The sequence below is a fragment of the Amblyomma mixtum genome, chromosome 2 (genome assembly GCF_055824585.1).
Source record: "Amblyomma mixtum isolate Tamu chromosome 2, ASM5582458v1, whole genome shotgun sequence".
NCBI lineage: Eukaryota > Metazoa > Arthropoda > Arachnida > Ixodida > Ixodidae > Amblyomma > Amblyomma mixtum.
The window spans coordinates 162,947,988-162,963,231 of NC_143013.1; the positions used below are offsets into that span (position 1 = coordinate 162,947,988).

Here is a 15,244-nt window from a genome sequence, read left to right on the forward strand (position 1 = left end):
TCCAACCACAGGTGAGCAGTTGGAGTAGGGCAGTCTCCGGGCCCCCTACCCGTCCCTCCCCTACCGAAACCGCCCTACAGCAGCAGGTAGAGGAGCTCAGGCGCCAGAATCAAATTCTAGCGCGCAAAATTCAGGAATTAGAGGCCAAACAGGCCGGGTCATCTGAACCAATGCAAGAAGCTGAGCCAGACGACGAGGATGACGGATTATCCGTAACATCTTGCCTCACTAGCGTCTCGCGGCAGAGCGGGGACACGGTAGTTGGATCAGCTGGTCGCGTCGCCGGCCTAGAGGCACTGCAGCGCCAAAACGAGCAACTGGAGGAGCAAGTGGCGGCCCTCCCGAACCAAATCATGTCAGCAGTCCGCGAGTCCTTCCAGGACATGTTCAAGGCAGCTTAAACGCAAGCACTTCCCGACCTTATGGCCCAGGTCACTGACTCGGTCCTTAAAGCCGTGCAGCCCTGGGTCAGCACCCAAATTAAGAACGCCACAAGCTGCGAATCCCCTCACCTCAAACGTAGGACAGCCTTCCGTCAGGCAGCGGAGGAACATGGTTCAGGCTCGGCAGCTGGTGGGTCGGTGCGGCCCCTCACTGGGGTTGCGCCGGCTACCGGCCGGAGCTATTCCGATCACCCTTAAATAAATACGACAAGATGGCTAGCAGATGTAATAGGAATGCTAAAAACTTTGAAAAATTCCAGATCATCCAATGGAACTGCAGGGGTTTCAGATCTTGGAAAAAGCGGTCACACCTCCAGCTTTACCTGCAGTCCCTAGGTGACATGCCGGCGCTCATTGCCCTACAGGAGCCCGGCATAGACGCTAAATTATCAGGCTACAGCACCTTTCAGGGGGGCCCCTCTACGTGCATCCTGGTGAAAAAGGCTTACACCGTGGTTCAGGTCGACTTAGACTTGAGTACCGAGCAAGAATATACAATGATCCGAGTACTGCCTCTCAGACGCCGCGACCCGTCAATACATATCCTCAACATATACTGCCCGCCGCGTAAGCCGCGCGTAACTTTCAATGAAATATTCCTTCGCGCGATAAAATTGGCAGCCAAAGAGCCTCTAGTGATCGTTGGAGACTTCAATGCTCCCAGCCTTCATTGGGGCTACCACTTCGAACAGGCAAGAGGACGTAAGCTGGCGGAGCTCATCTCCACCCTCAGCCTCACGTTGCTCACGGACCCGGCGTATCCCACTCGAGTGGGGAATTCGGTAACCCGCGACATGTGTCCAGACCTTTCTCTCGTTAAAAATGCTAGAGCGGCTGCATGGGAGAACTTGGGAGATTCTCTAGGCAGCGATCACCTCCTTCTCCGGATTACAATCGAGGCAAAGGCAGCGCGCAAAAAATGGGGTCAGGCCAAGCTGACCGATTGGCACAAATTCCGGAATCACACTATCCCTCCCGTACTATTTTCCGGCGGCTACGCGGAATGGGCTAACCACATATACAACATTCAGAAACAACACGTCACAACACTACAAACCACCGAGTGAGTGAGTAGAAACTTTATTGATTTATAAGATTTAGCCTGCGGTGGAGGTCTTCTTCAAGTCTTCTCTTCAAGTCTTGAGGTTGCCTCCTTAGCCTTGGGTGGTCCCCTAGTCCAGGGCTCCACTGAGTCTGGCCACCTCGCTTGCGTGTGCTATGAGTGCCCTTTGGGCCTCTAGCTCGCAGCTGGTGAGCCGGCTCTCCCATTGCTCCGCACTTGGTGTGTCGTGTTTGTGGAACGATATGTTTCTGTCGCATTCCCATGTTATGTGGTATAGTGTTGGCCTCGCTTCGCACCAAGGGCATGTGGCGCGGTATTGTGTCGGGAACATCTTGCTTAGTATATATAAGTTGGGGAAGGAGCCTGTCTGTAGCTTCCGCCATTTTGCGGCTTCTTCCTTGCTTAGGGCTATCGCTATCTCCTCCGCCTCTGCTACATTTGATGCCCTGACCGAAGAGATCCCCGCAGTGGACACCCACCTCCTGCATTTGTGGGAGGCGCGCCGGAGCTTAACTAAACGGTGGAAAAAGCAGAAAACTAATCGCAAATTACGCGACCGCATAGCCAAACTCACAGAGCTGGCTGCAGCGTATGCTGCCGAGCTCTCAGATTCAAATTGGATAGCACGCTGCGACGCCGCAGCTCATCAGATGAGCTCGAAGGCGACGTGGCGTCTCTTTCGCAGTCTAATCGACCCCTCCCAAACGAGAGGGCAGACGCAAAAGCAGCTCCGGCGGGCTCTGCATGGGTTCCAAGGTACGACGGCGCAACTTGCGGACACTCTGTGCGACAGATATCTCTGTCGTATGGAGGACCCGCCTGGGCCGCAGTACATGTATTCTGGCAGGCCTAATGAAACACTCGATGCCCCTTTTGAGTTGCACGACCTTAAGGCGGCCTTAGCAAAAATGCGTCGGGGTACGGCTCCGGGACGGGACCACATAACAGTGAACCTGTTGGCGAACCTACCGGACTCATCCTACCTTCATTTTTTAGAATACATCATCCACTCCCACTCCCTCCCGAGTGGAAAACGTCACTTGTGACGTTTATCCCTAAAACAGGTAAGGCCGTGAATACGGACAACCTGAGGCCCATATCACTGACCTCATGTGCGGGCAAGTTTATGGAGACGATGGTACGGGATCGCCTCTCTCCATACCTGGAGAGTAAGGGCTTCTTTGCAGTCACCATGTTCGGGTTTCGCCCTCACATGTCTGCACATGGTGTCCTTCTCCAGCTGCACAGGGATGTAATACGACCCACAACTATGCAACACAATGACAAAGCCATCCTCGCCCTTGATCTGAAAGGGGCTTTCGACAATGTGAAACACGGAAGCATCCTGGTCAACTTGAGTTCTACCGATTGTGGGGCTAGGACCTACGCGTATGTAAGAGATTTCTTGACTAATCGCCAGGCCTTTCTTCGGACTGAGGGCGAGGAATACGGCCCTTACATGATGGAAACGCGGGGTACCCCTCAGGGAGCAGTGTTATCACCGCTCCTGTTCAACATTGCTATGATGCGCCTCCGAGGCCAATTGGCCCGGGTGGAAGGCATTGAACACGCGTTATATGCAGATGATATTACAATTTGGACCACTCAGGTGAGCCTTGGGGACATGGAGGACCGCCTTCAGCAGGCTGCTTCCATAGTCGATGCGTATGCTAATGACTGTGGGCTCCAATGTGCTCCAGCGAAATCAGAGCTTCTGCATGTCAGAGCGAACCCAAAGGATAGGACAGCAATACACATCTCCCTGTCAGGAGGTCCAATTAGAGAGGTGGAGGAGCTCCGTATTCTGGGCCTTTTCATTCACCAGAGACTCAGACCGGACTCCACTATTGCGAAACTCAAGAGAGTAGGCGAACAGGTAGGGCACATGATCCGCCGCGTTTCCAACAAGCGGGGTGGTCTGCGGGGCAGGGACGCGCTTCGGCTCGTCTATGCCTTCGTGACTAGCCGGATCCTCTACACCGTGCCATATCTCCGCACTACTAAGCAAGACGAGGCGCGAATAGACGCCATCATCCGCAAGGCAACTAAGCGAGCCCTGGATCTCCCGGTGGCTACCTCTAATGCCAAACTCAAGGCATTGGGGGTGCTAAACTCCTACCAGGAGCTGCGGGAGGCCCACCTCGTGAACCAATACACGCGGCTCACGCAGACGGCTCCTGGGCGCCGCCTGCTAAACCGCTTACACATCCAACAAGACTGCACTCCAGAGGAGGCGGAGCGTATTCCAGTACTATGGCGCCATATGCTCTGGGTCTCCCCGCTCCCCCGTAACATGGACACCGACATGCATGAAAACAGACGACAAGCGCAGGCTCGGGCTCTTGAGAAACAACACGGCTCCCGACCTGGTGTATATTATGTAGACGTAGCAGGGCCATCGCCCACGGGATTTTACTCGGCCGCTGTCGTTCACCAGGAAATACACGTTGATGGACTCTCCTTTCGAGCCCCGAATTCAATGCGGGCCGAGGAAGTAGCGATAGCGCTTGCTGCCGCCCACGCCAATTCGAGAATAATCATCACGGACTCCCGAAAAGCATGTGAACATTACTTGGCAGGGGAGATCTCCCCCTTAGCTGCTTGTATTCTACGAGGGACTGCCACTGATTCAACACCCAAACGAATCATTTGGGCTCCTGGCCACCAGCGCTTACGGGGTAATGAGGCCGCTGACGCGGCTGCCCGAGCGCTTACTCACCGGGCTCCTCATCCCAGCTCTTCTGGCTCGGAGACTAACCAGCCGCTGCTGCGATTCAGGGAAATATTAACACATTATAGCGACAACCACCGCCTTTTCCCGGCCATTGCAAAAGGGCTGAGTAAGACGGAGCAGCGAACTTTAAGGCGCCTGCAGACAGGTACTCTACTCTGTCCTGCAATAATAAAACATTACGATTCTAACACGGATGGGCGATGCCCACACAGTGGGGAGACCTGTGATATCTTCCACATGGTGTGGGCATGTACTCAAAATCCCCACCTCCCCCTTCCCCTACCCCTTCCAGAGAGGCATGGGAGACTGCCCTCCTCAACTGCTCCTCGCTTGAGTCCCAAAGGGCTCTGGTGAAACGGGCGAGAGACGGGGCCTCGTCGTGCGGTGCCCCGGACTAGGGACGCCGACCATGTAGCGGGGCCACTCTGTGGCTCCCAAACTCTTTTTCACAAAATAAAAGTTTTCACCACCACCACCATCTGTGTTGGCGCACTTTGATCCTTCTGCCACTACGGAACTTCGCACCGATGCGAGCGGCCATGGCATTGGTGCCCTACTTGCTCAGCGGCAACGTAACAAGCTTCGCGTAATTGCGTACGCCAGCCGTCTCCTTTCTGTCTCAGAGCGCAACTATTCTATCACCGAGCGGGAATGCCTCGCCCTGGTTTGGACTGTTGCAAAATTCCGCCCTTACTTGTTTGGGCACCCTTTCTCTGTTATGACGGATCACCACGCCTTATGCTTGCTTTCATCGATCAAAGACCCTACTGGCCGGCTGGGGCGCTGGGCTCTTCGCCTTCAAGAGTACACTTTTTGTGTCGTCCACAAGTCCGGCCGCTTGCACCAGGACGCGGATTGCTTGTCCCGTTACCCTGTCGATGCGCCCTCCTCCAACGAATGCGAGGTTGACGCCTGCGTCTTATCCATCTCGGCCTTCCGCAACATTGCACAAGAAAAGCGCTTGGATTCTTCCCTACGTTCCTTCATCGACCGCCTCACTGCCAACCGCTGTGATGCGTCCCTCGCCCCGTTTGTGCTCTATGAGAACGTCCTCTACCGGCGCAATCTGCGGCCTGACGGCACTGACCTCTTGCTCGTGGTCCCTCAACACCTGCGCAGCAGCTTCCTTGAGCAGCTTCATGATGTTCCCACGGCCGGTCATCTTGGAGTCTCCCGCACCTACGACAGCGTGCGCCGCCGCTTCTTTTGGCCCGGTCTATACCGTTCTGTCCGCTGTTATGCGGCCGCTTGCGAGCTGTGCCAACGACGGAGGACGCCCTCGGTTCTCCCTCCCGGACACCTTCAGCCGATTCCAATCCCCATAGACCCGTTTTCCCGTGTCGGCCTCGACCTGCTCGGCCCATTTCCGGGGTCTGCTATGGGAAACAAATGGATCGCGGTCGCGACGGACTACTCCATGCGCTACGCTATTAGTCGAGCGATCCCAACCAGCTGCGCAACTGATGTCGCTGACTTTCTCCTGCACGACGTCTTACTCCACCACGGTGATCCCCGTCACCTGCTCACCGATCGCGGCCGCTGCTTTGTTTCCAAAGTGGTCGCCGAACTCCTCCACTCCTGCTCCGTCCGTCATCAATTCGCCACGGCCTACCATCCGCAGACGAACGGCCTCACTGAACGTCTGAACCGTACCCTCACCAACATGATTTCCATGTACGTCTCCGGCCATCACCACGACTGGGATATTAGCCTCCCATTTGTTACATTCGCCTACAATTCTACGCGTCACAATACAGCCGGTTTCTCCCCTTTTTACCTTCTTTTTGGCCGCGATCCTTTGCTGCCCTTCGAGAGTGTACTGCCCGCCACCGCCTCCACGAGTCCTTACGCTGGGGACGCCATCGCTCGCGCCGACGCTTCCCGACTTGTCGCCCGCCAGCGGCTGTCGGCCTCTCCAAGTCATTCAGAAACGACGTCATGACTGTCGCCGTCTTGAAGTCACCTACTCCCCTGGCTCCCTTGTGTTACTCTGGGTCCCTTCCCGCCGTGTGGGCCTTTGTGAAAAACTGCTTCCCCGATATACAGGCCCTTATCGGTTTGGTTTGGTTTGGTTTATTGGGGTTTAACGTCCCAAAACGACTGAGGCTATGACAGACGCCGTAGTGAAGGGCTCCGGAAATTTCGACCACCTGGGGTTCTTTAACGTGCACTGACATCGCACAGCACACGGGCCTCTAGAATTTCGCCTTCAAGAAATTCAGCCGCCGCAGGCCGGTATCGAACCCGCGTCTTTCGGGTCAGCAGCCGAGCGCCGTAACCACTGAGCCACCGCGGTGGGGCGGCGCTTATTGGGTCGTACGTCCGGTGACCGCAGTGACGTACGAGATCACCCCGCTACATCCGATATCCCCGGCAGCTGCACCCGCACCGACATCGTCCATGTGTCCCGCCTCAAACCTTACAACTCGCAGTATAGCTGGCCGGTGTAGTGCGCACCGGGACGGTGGTTTTGCCGCGAGGGGGGGGGGGGGGGTCACGCTACGGACGCTGGGAGGACGACGAAGTGATTTGTAACGAGGAAGACACTGAGGTGCGCGTTTGTGTGCTGAGAGACTACGCCAAGCCGTCGGTCCCTTGCGTAGCAGGTTACCTCTGCTGTTTCAACTGCTGCTTCTAGCCGCCACGTATCAATATCATCAAATCACAGCATTCTACAAACTCAGCCACATGACACTGCCACCACCCCACAGTAGCTTGTCGCCCTCATCCAGCGCCACATGGCGACAATTATAGACAGGCTGTTTTATTTGTCCCCACCGTCTCTGATGCTTTCACCCAACCTTGCCTCCTGTTTGTACCACCTGTGGCATGCCCTGATCCACACTTTTCCACTGCCTTTGGGAATGTCCTTCCCCAAAGGCAGTACCCCCCCTTCCCAATCCCACTCATTCTTCTTGGGAGGCTGCTTGACGCACCGCTCAGCCCGCAGGCCAGAAATGGCTGGTGGATCAGGCTTTACGTGAAGCACAAGCCCGTGGACTCCTAGGTCAGTTGTTTCCATCCATCCAGTTGTTTCCATCCATCCACCTTACCACCCGGGCAGGTTAGCGCTGACCGTAGTCAGTACTAACGCATGCAGCCCATATCTCTCTCATCACCACGCGTAAGTACCTATTAGCACGATTCAGGTGTCCATTCAACCAGGGAGCCAGTTAGGCGCACTTGCTTTCCTCAAAATGATCGGAGTGCAAAACGTTTTCAACGCCAACGGCAAGAGAGAGAGAGAGAGAGAGGGAAAGGCAGGGATGTTAACCAGAAGGATTCCGGTTGGCTACCCTGCACAGGGGAAGGGAATGAGTGGAATTAAAGAGGAAAGAGAGAAGTAACGGGAAATAATCACAGTCTGTCAATTAAGGCAGTCGCTCTCAAAAAGCGAAAGTGCCTTGTAAGCCTTGATGGCAGTTGACTGTTGTGGCCACGGACCGAGGATCTTGGCCTCTGTGAAAGGGCGAGGGACCAGGCTGTCCAGAGCACATCGCAGCTTATGTCTTTCGGCTACAAAGGCAGGGCACTCGCAGAAGATATGGGTGATTGTCTCATCACAGGCGCAGTTCACACAAGAGGGGCTGTCGGCCATCGCGATCCCGAAGGCATACATATTCGTGAAGGCAACACCGAGCCATAGACGACACAGTAGTGTTGCTTCACGACGCGCTACATTACACGGAAGACGGAGGCGCAGTCCAGGGTCCAAAGTCCTGAGGCGACGGTTGCACAACACACCAGAGTTCCACACTGAAAGTGTGAGCTCCAGCCTCAAGGAACGAAGCCCACACGCTGCGTCAGCTCTCGTTACGGGAATATTAACGGGGATTCCGTCATTGTGGGCAGAACGGGCAGCTTCGTCAGCCTGGTGATTGCCATGAATGCCGCAGTGGCCCGGCAGCCACTGGAAAATTATGTTATGTCCTTTCAATGTGGCGTCATGGTAGGGCTTGCGGATTTCGGCAACGAGTTGTTCGTGTGACCCAAGGCGTAGTGCAGTTTGCAGGCCTTGAAGGGCTGCTTTAGAGTCGGTGAAAACTGTCCAGTCATGTGCAGATTTCTGATTAATGAACTGAACTGCAGCCCGTAGGGCAGCTAGTTCTGCACCAGTTGAGGAGGTGAGATAGGTAGTCCTCACCTTCATTAAAATAGACCTGGCCGGTATCACCACAGACCCAGCAGAGCTTGTTGAAGTCACTGAGCCATCTGTGTAGACATGTATGCGGTGTGTATGGTTAAAATGCAAATGATGCAGTGTCAGTTGCTTGAGAGCAGGCAATGATAAATCAGATTTCTTATTAATTCCAGGAATAGATAGGTGCACCCGGGGTTCATGGAGACTCCATATGGGTGAGCATGATCTTGATGGGTGGGCGAACTGCGAAGGAAGATAGGCACGGTGAGCTTGAATTACAATAGCAAATGCAGTATGTGGTCTGAGTACGGGAAGAGCTGCAAGATGATGACACGGAACTCGCGTGAGGTGCCGAATGTGTGTTCTCATGGTTTCAACAGCAATGTGTGAAGTAACAGGATGCTCCCCAGCGACAAGAATAGTGGCTGCCGTTGAGGCACATTTAGGTAGCCCAAGGCAGATTCGTAGAGCTTGCGCTTGAACACTTTGAAGTGGTGGTGAAAACATTTATTCGGAGAAACAGAGTTTGGGAGCGACACAGTGGCCCCGCTACATGGTCGGCGTCACTAGTCCGGGACACCGTATCACGAGGCCCCGTCTCTCGCCCGTTTCACCAGTGCCCCTTGGGACTCAAGCGAGGAGCAGTTGAGGAGGGCAGCCTCCGATGCTTCTCGGGAAGGGGTAGGCGAAGGGGGGAGGTGAGATTTTGAGTACAGGCCCACACCGTGTGGAAGATATCACAGGTCTCTCCACAGTGCGGAGGGAGCTGTGAGCGCGCGGAGCGAAAGGACGTGCAGCGCATCGGCTCCGCCAAATTTTGGCTGCAGCCACGGAATCCCGCCAAGAACCCCATCAAAACAGCCGCGTCTGTCTTTGCGAAGTTGCTAGCTACCTGAGGATACCACCAGCACCCAGGTGGGATTATATTTGGACCTTCTAGGGCCGATCATCACTTGCGTATCGTGGCGATGGCGCCAGGCTTGATGCCTACGCCGGAGCGCGGCCGTTAGTTACCCGCAGCAACATGGTATCCCTAAACGTTCAACGCGGCTACGACCCTGACACCAAGGCCTGGTCCGAGGTTCCGGCAAGTACAACGCCTGATAGCCAGGATTCTGCACCCATTGAAAACATGCTTTTCCAGCTCCTCGCACGCCGCTCCAGAAAGCGGAACTACAGTTGAGCCCACTCATAACGAACTTGATCGTCACGCGAAATTTGTTCGTTGTATCCAAAGTTCGTAGTAAGTGGACCACCTATAATACGGGCAAAAAGAGCAAGCGAGACGAAAGTTAACTTTATTTTTGAAAAAAGTCCGTGATGCATGTCTGCTTCTTCGAAGCTGATCACATCACTGCCGTTTCTAATTTTTCTAGGGCGGCAATATGTTCATCGCCAAGGCCTCTGCTTCACACGAGTTCCTTAAGCGACGCGCTGTAACCGATCGTGGTTGAAGCGTTCACAGCAACCGGCGGTAGAGCAGCATCCTCGTAATCGTCCTCGTCGGTCTGTGGGCAGTCAAGAAGGGCTCGAACTTCACGCACAATAGCTTCGTCAGTGCATGGCTCCGCAATGTCGGCGTCGTCATCAGCAGAAACGAAATCGCCCCAGGCAACGTCAGGTCCGGCCAGCTGCGTGTCAACGACGCATTGCCACAAGTCCTCGTGCGACCGGCCTTCCGGTGGGTGATCTATGGCGTCCTCGGTGTCTGGGCCCATAAAACACGCCTTGCGGAAGCAATTTGCTATGCACTCCGCGGTGACCTCCATCCACGCCGCTTTCAACATCTCCACGGTGGCAAGCAAGCTGATGCGAACTGGCATGGCAGCGAGACCGGGCGTCAGCGATCCACTTCAGCAGTGCGTCCTCAACGTCCGCGTAGGTCGCCTTCCGAAGGCGCTTTCTAGTCGTCAGGACGGCATTCACGGTAGCACCAAGAATCTTTTCCTTGCCCTTAGTAATGGTTGAAGTGGTCGATTTCGACAGTCCGTACTTCTTGACCAGTTTGCAGTTTTTTGCACCTTGAGCAAGTTCATTAACAATGGCCATCTTCGTTGCGATGTCGACAGCTTTCCTTTTAGCACCTGAAGAGGTCGGTGTACAGTGCTCCATCGCACCATGCGCAAGTAAAGCCCTTGGGCTCGCGCGTTGAGGCAGCCTTCAACTCCCCGATCTGGGAGAGGGACGGATGCGGCAACGATGTCAACGCAGTGCCATCGCACAGAAAGAATCGACGGCGCGCAATGCCCTCAGCGCGGGGTGACAACGGAGGAACAAATCACGCGGATTCATGACAGCGACGCGGGCGGCGCCACTTTCTCCTTCGTCACGACGCGCGCGCGCTTTTTCGTTTTCATTTTTAAACGCGCGCTTTTTCTTTTTTTACTTTATTTTACGGGGGCCCGACAGCTTCGCGTTCGCTCTAACCGAGTGTTGAGGCCACTACAGTTCGTTCTATGTGAGACACTGTGTCATTGCCCCAATATATATTTTGACGGTAGCACCGCCCTCCTTCGTACTAAGCGAGCGTTCGTTACATCTGCGGCTGTTATAAGTGGGCTCGACTGTATATCAAGAAAACGAACGCCACGTTGGCAGGACGCTCAGCACGGCAAAACGCTGCTGCACGCGCTGCGGCGCTATATGGGGGGCCCCAATCGAAGATTGGGGCCCGCCATGAAGCACCGCCCAGCGCGAAGAAAGCTGACAACTTCCCGGCCCTCAAGGCAAATGGCACTGCCGGCGCCCGAGCATCAGTGCTCCAAGGCAGCAAACAACAGGTGAGCAGCTAGAATGAGGTCGCCTCCTCCTCCTCCCATCCCCATTCCTTCCCACTAACAGTCTCCGCGCTCGACGCGAAATACAAAAAGCAGATCGAAGTGCTCCCGGCAGAGAATGAGTGTTTGCTCAACAAATTTCAAAATTTAGAATCAAAATTGGGGTCCACCGCTCCGAGCCCGCAGAACTCGGACGCAATGGAGAGCGACACGGAGCTCTCGCCTGCCCTCGTGACAGCCATCTCCGCGATGGAAGAGCGCTTAACCTCTAAAATACCATCTATAATCCAGACCACCATGAACTAGATATTCACCAAGATCATAACTGCCGTCCTCGCGGTGGTCTGCCTCCCTGCAACAACCCCTGCCTCCTCCGTCGGACGGGGCCCATTAGGGATGTATCCCGTCCTTCAAAACCCAACCGTCTGATCATTGATTCGAACAATGAAGACAGATGCCCCGCTCCTTCCGTCACTGCCCTCTTGATGGTGCAAGTAGCGGGCTCTTTGGCAGCCACTCCTTCCTCCTCCTCCCTAAAATTTTTCAATCATGGCGAGACACCTTAATCAAATGAGTTGCGCCATCTCTAATTCGACCGTGTCAAGTTCAATGACACAGTGGAACTGTAGAGGCTTTGAGGACCGCACTAATCGGGCCAATTTCCACCTCTACCTTGAAACCATCGAGTCGCTATCAGCCGTGGTTGCCCTCTAAGAGCCAGGCCTGCGCGCCACATTTTCAAATTACTCGACGTTCCAACAGGATCCCGCGTTTTGCCTTCTCGTTCATTAAGACTACAAAGCCAACTTAGTGCACCTCGACCTCCAGCTCGAGTATTCTTATGTAATGGTGACGCTCCTACCACTCCGCCGCAGGGCCCACCGTTGCATATACTCAAAGTGTACTGCTCTCCCAAACTTAAGCGAGTGACTTTTTCGGACTTCTCTAGCCGCGCTCTAAGAGTAGCGGGTCGCGATCCCCTGCTGATTCTGGGGTACTTTAACGCTCCCAGTCAGCTGTGGGGGTATCGCAAGGAGGAGTCTCGCGGGCGTAAGCTGCCGGAGCTTGCGTCCACGTTGGGTCTCACCCTCGACACGGACCCTGTCCACCCAACCCGGCTGGGAAATTCCGTAACACGGGATATGTGCCCGGACTTCACTCGCTACAAAAGACACGCAGACTGGTTCAACACTGACGAGAACCTCGGTAGCGACCACTGCTTCCTTAAAACTACACTACGCACATCCCCCCTCAAGCGCCCCAGAAATCAAGCCCATATCCCAGATTGAAAGAAATTCAGGCAAAATTTTGACTCACTTGATAATACCCCATTTCCGAGCACAGCTACCCAGCATGGTCCTAACAGCTGCTGACACACCTTTGCTCGCATGAAACTCAGATCCAGCTCTGAGAGGCGGTCGCGGACGCGGACACCTCTGCGAAGCCCGCCACAGTCTCGCTCTCCATTGCGGACGCCAAAAAGACAACAGAAAGCTTAAAGCTCGAATTGCTGAGCTTACCCAGAAAGCGGTAGAGTACGCGGCCCAACTCGCCGAATCCAACTGGGTGGATAGATGCAACGCTTCCGCGCGACAAATGTCCAGCCGCAGCACATGGCGTGTCTTTCGTGCCGTAGTCGATCCAACCGAAACACCCACTGAACCACAAAAACATTTGCAGCGAGCCATGCACGCTTTTCCCGCAATACGAATCAACTGGCACAAAAACTTCGGGACCAGTATCTGTGTACGCCCCAAGAGCCCCTTGGATATGCGTAATCTTATGCAGGCAAAGAGAACACGCAGCTGGATCAACCTTTCCAGGTTCTAGATTTCCGGGCGGCTCTCGCCAAAATGAAACGGGGTACTGCGCCAGGAAGGCATAAGGCCACTGTCAAGCTTTTCACGAACCTGCCCGAATTAGCATACAAGTCCCTCCTCGAATACGTCAATGCGATTTGGCGCGAGGACGCCCCCCTGCCAGTCGACTGAAAAACGGCACTGGTCACTTTTATGCCTAAAGCAGGCAAACCAATTGAAAAAGATAACCTCTGCCCCATCTCTCTCGCCACCGGTGTGGGCAAACTAATGGAGACGATGATGCTCGATAAGTTTTCTGCTTATCTTGAACACAAACATGTCTTTGCGAGCACCATTTTCGGATTCCGCACACACAGATCCGCACAGAATATCCTCCTGCAAATCAATCGGGAAGTGCTTGACCATCTTGAATACCCCATAATGACCGGGTAGTACTCGCCTTCTATCTTAAAGGGGTATTTTGACAATGTAACACACGAGATCATACTCACTAACCTAAGCCAGGCGGACTTTCTAATGATTTACCATTTTCAATCATTTCCATTTCGTCTGCTCTTGAAATAATGTGGCTTTTCTGCCCTTGTCCTCCTCAGTGTGTTCTCGGTGTAAAATTGGTGTTAAATTTTACTAATGGAGCTTAACGCTCACAAATCCAACATACTCTTTTTTCATCGCCGCCGTAACCCGCTCGTGCCCTTCTATCATACTGACTTCGTTCCCGTGCTGCCAGCAGAATCATACAAATACTTAGGCGTAACCTTGTGTGCTGAGCTCTCCTGGAAAACGCATATAACTAACATTATTTCTTCAGCTAAAAAATCCCTTGGCTGTCTAAAACTTCATCTTCGCTGTGTGCCCACGCATGTTAAGTTATTTGCTTACGAAGCACTTGTGAAATCGAAATTAGAATACGCATCACCTGCTTGGCACCCACATAAAGCTTATCTGACCAACGCATTAGAAGTTTCGCAAAACCGCGCCGTCAGATTAGTTCATTCTTCATACCATTACAGCACGAGTGTTACGTATCTGAAATCGCTTTCAGGCATACAGCCACTCGAGCTGCGCCGCCGCACAGGCAGTCTTTTATTATTTCACAATTTATTTTACAGCCATATACGAACTGCACCCTATATGGTCCCTAGGGCACGCATAACTCACCGCACTCTCCATCAACTCCAGATTAGCTGTCCTCGTGCAAGCACCGTCACCTTCGCAGCTTATTTTTCTCTCGCACCGCAGCGCACTGGCATAGCCTTACCGCTGGCATTGCAACAATCATCTGTCCCGCAAACTTCGCGCGCAGAGCATGCAGCTATGTGTCTTCATCATAACGCATGATTACTTTATCTCACCTAATGTTGAACCCCCCAAAGCGCGGTGCTTTCCCCGGTGCTCTTCAATCTGGCTATGATGCACCTGCCGGCCCAGCTGAGTGAAGTCGACGGCATGCAGCACATTCTGTATGCCGATGACATCACCCTATGGGCCACGCAGGGCTGCACAGGGGACATTGACACCAGCCTGCAAGCAGCGGCGGTGATAGTAGACCGCTACGCCCGCCGCTGCGGTCTTCAATGTTTCCCACAAAAATTGGAATTTGTGCACCTCCCTCACAAAAGTGCACAACTAAAATATCTCTTTCTCTTGGCAGTGGTTCCATACGCGAAGGTGATGTGATGCGGGTACTCAGACTCAACATCCACAAACACAGAGGGCCAGACACTACATTGGCCAAACGCCATAAGGTGGGCCGCATGGTCCGCCGGGTTTCCAACAAATGCCGGGGGTTACGAAGTAAGGATGCCTTGCGGCTGGCAAACGCCTTTGTCACCAGTCGAATTCTCTACTCGACTCCTTATCTGCACCTACGAACACAGGAGTAGGATGCGCTTCAGGTCATCCTTCCCGTCATTACTTCAAACAGCCGGCTTATGGCTCTCGGGGTGGTGAATACTTTCCGGGAGCTCCGGGAGGCGCACCTTACAAACCGGTACACGCATTTGTCGCTAACGGAGTCGGATCGCCGCCTTCTTGCTGAACTCCATATCCAACACACCGCTCCCATGGAAGACAGGTTTCATATCCCAGAAGAGTGGAGACGTGCCCTCCACGCGCGACCTCTTCCAGCCACCATGTCACACGAAGACCATAATGGTGGGCGCCTGGTACGACCGGAAGCCCTAACATTGTGGCAACAAATCAGGTGTATACTACGTGGACGCCTCCAGTCCTCAGCATGGGGTATGGGAAAGGGTCGCGGTAG

The 15,244-nt window shown here is 54.1% G+C and overlaps 1 pseudogene; it reads right to left on the reverse strand.

Moving 5' to 3' along the window:
- Nucleotides 1–9,603: 9,603 nt before the first annotated feature.
- Nucleotides 9,604–10,204, reverse strand: LOC149361449 (uncharacterized; annotated as a pseudogene).
- Between the last annotated feature and the right edge of the window lie 5,040 nt (nucleotides 10,205–15,244).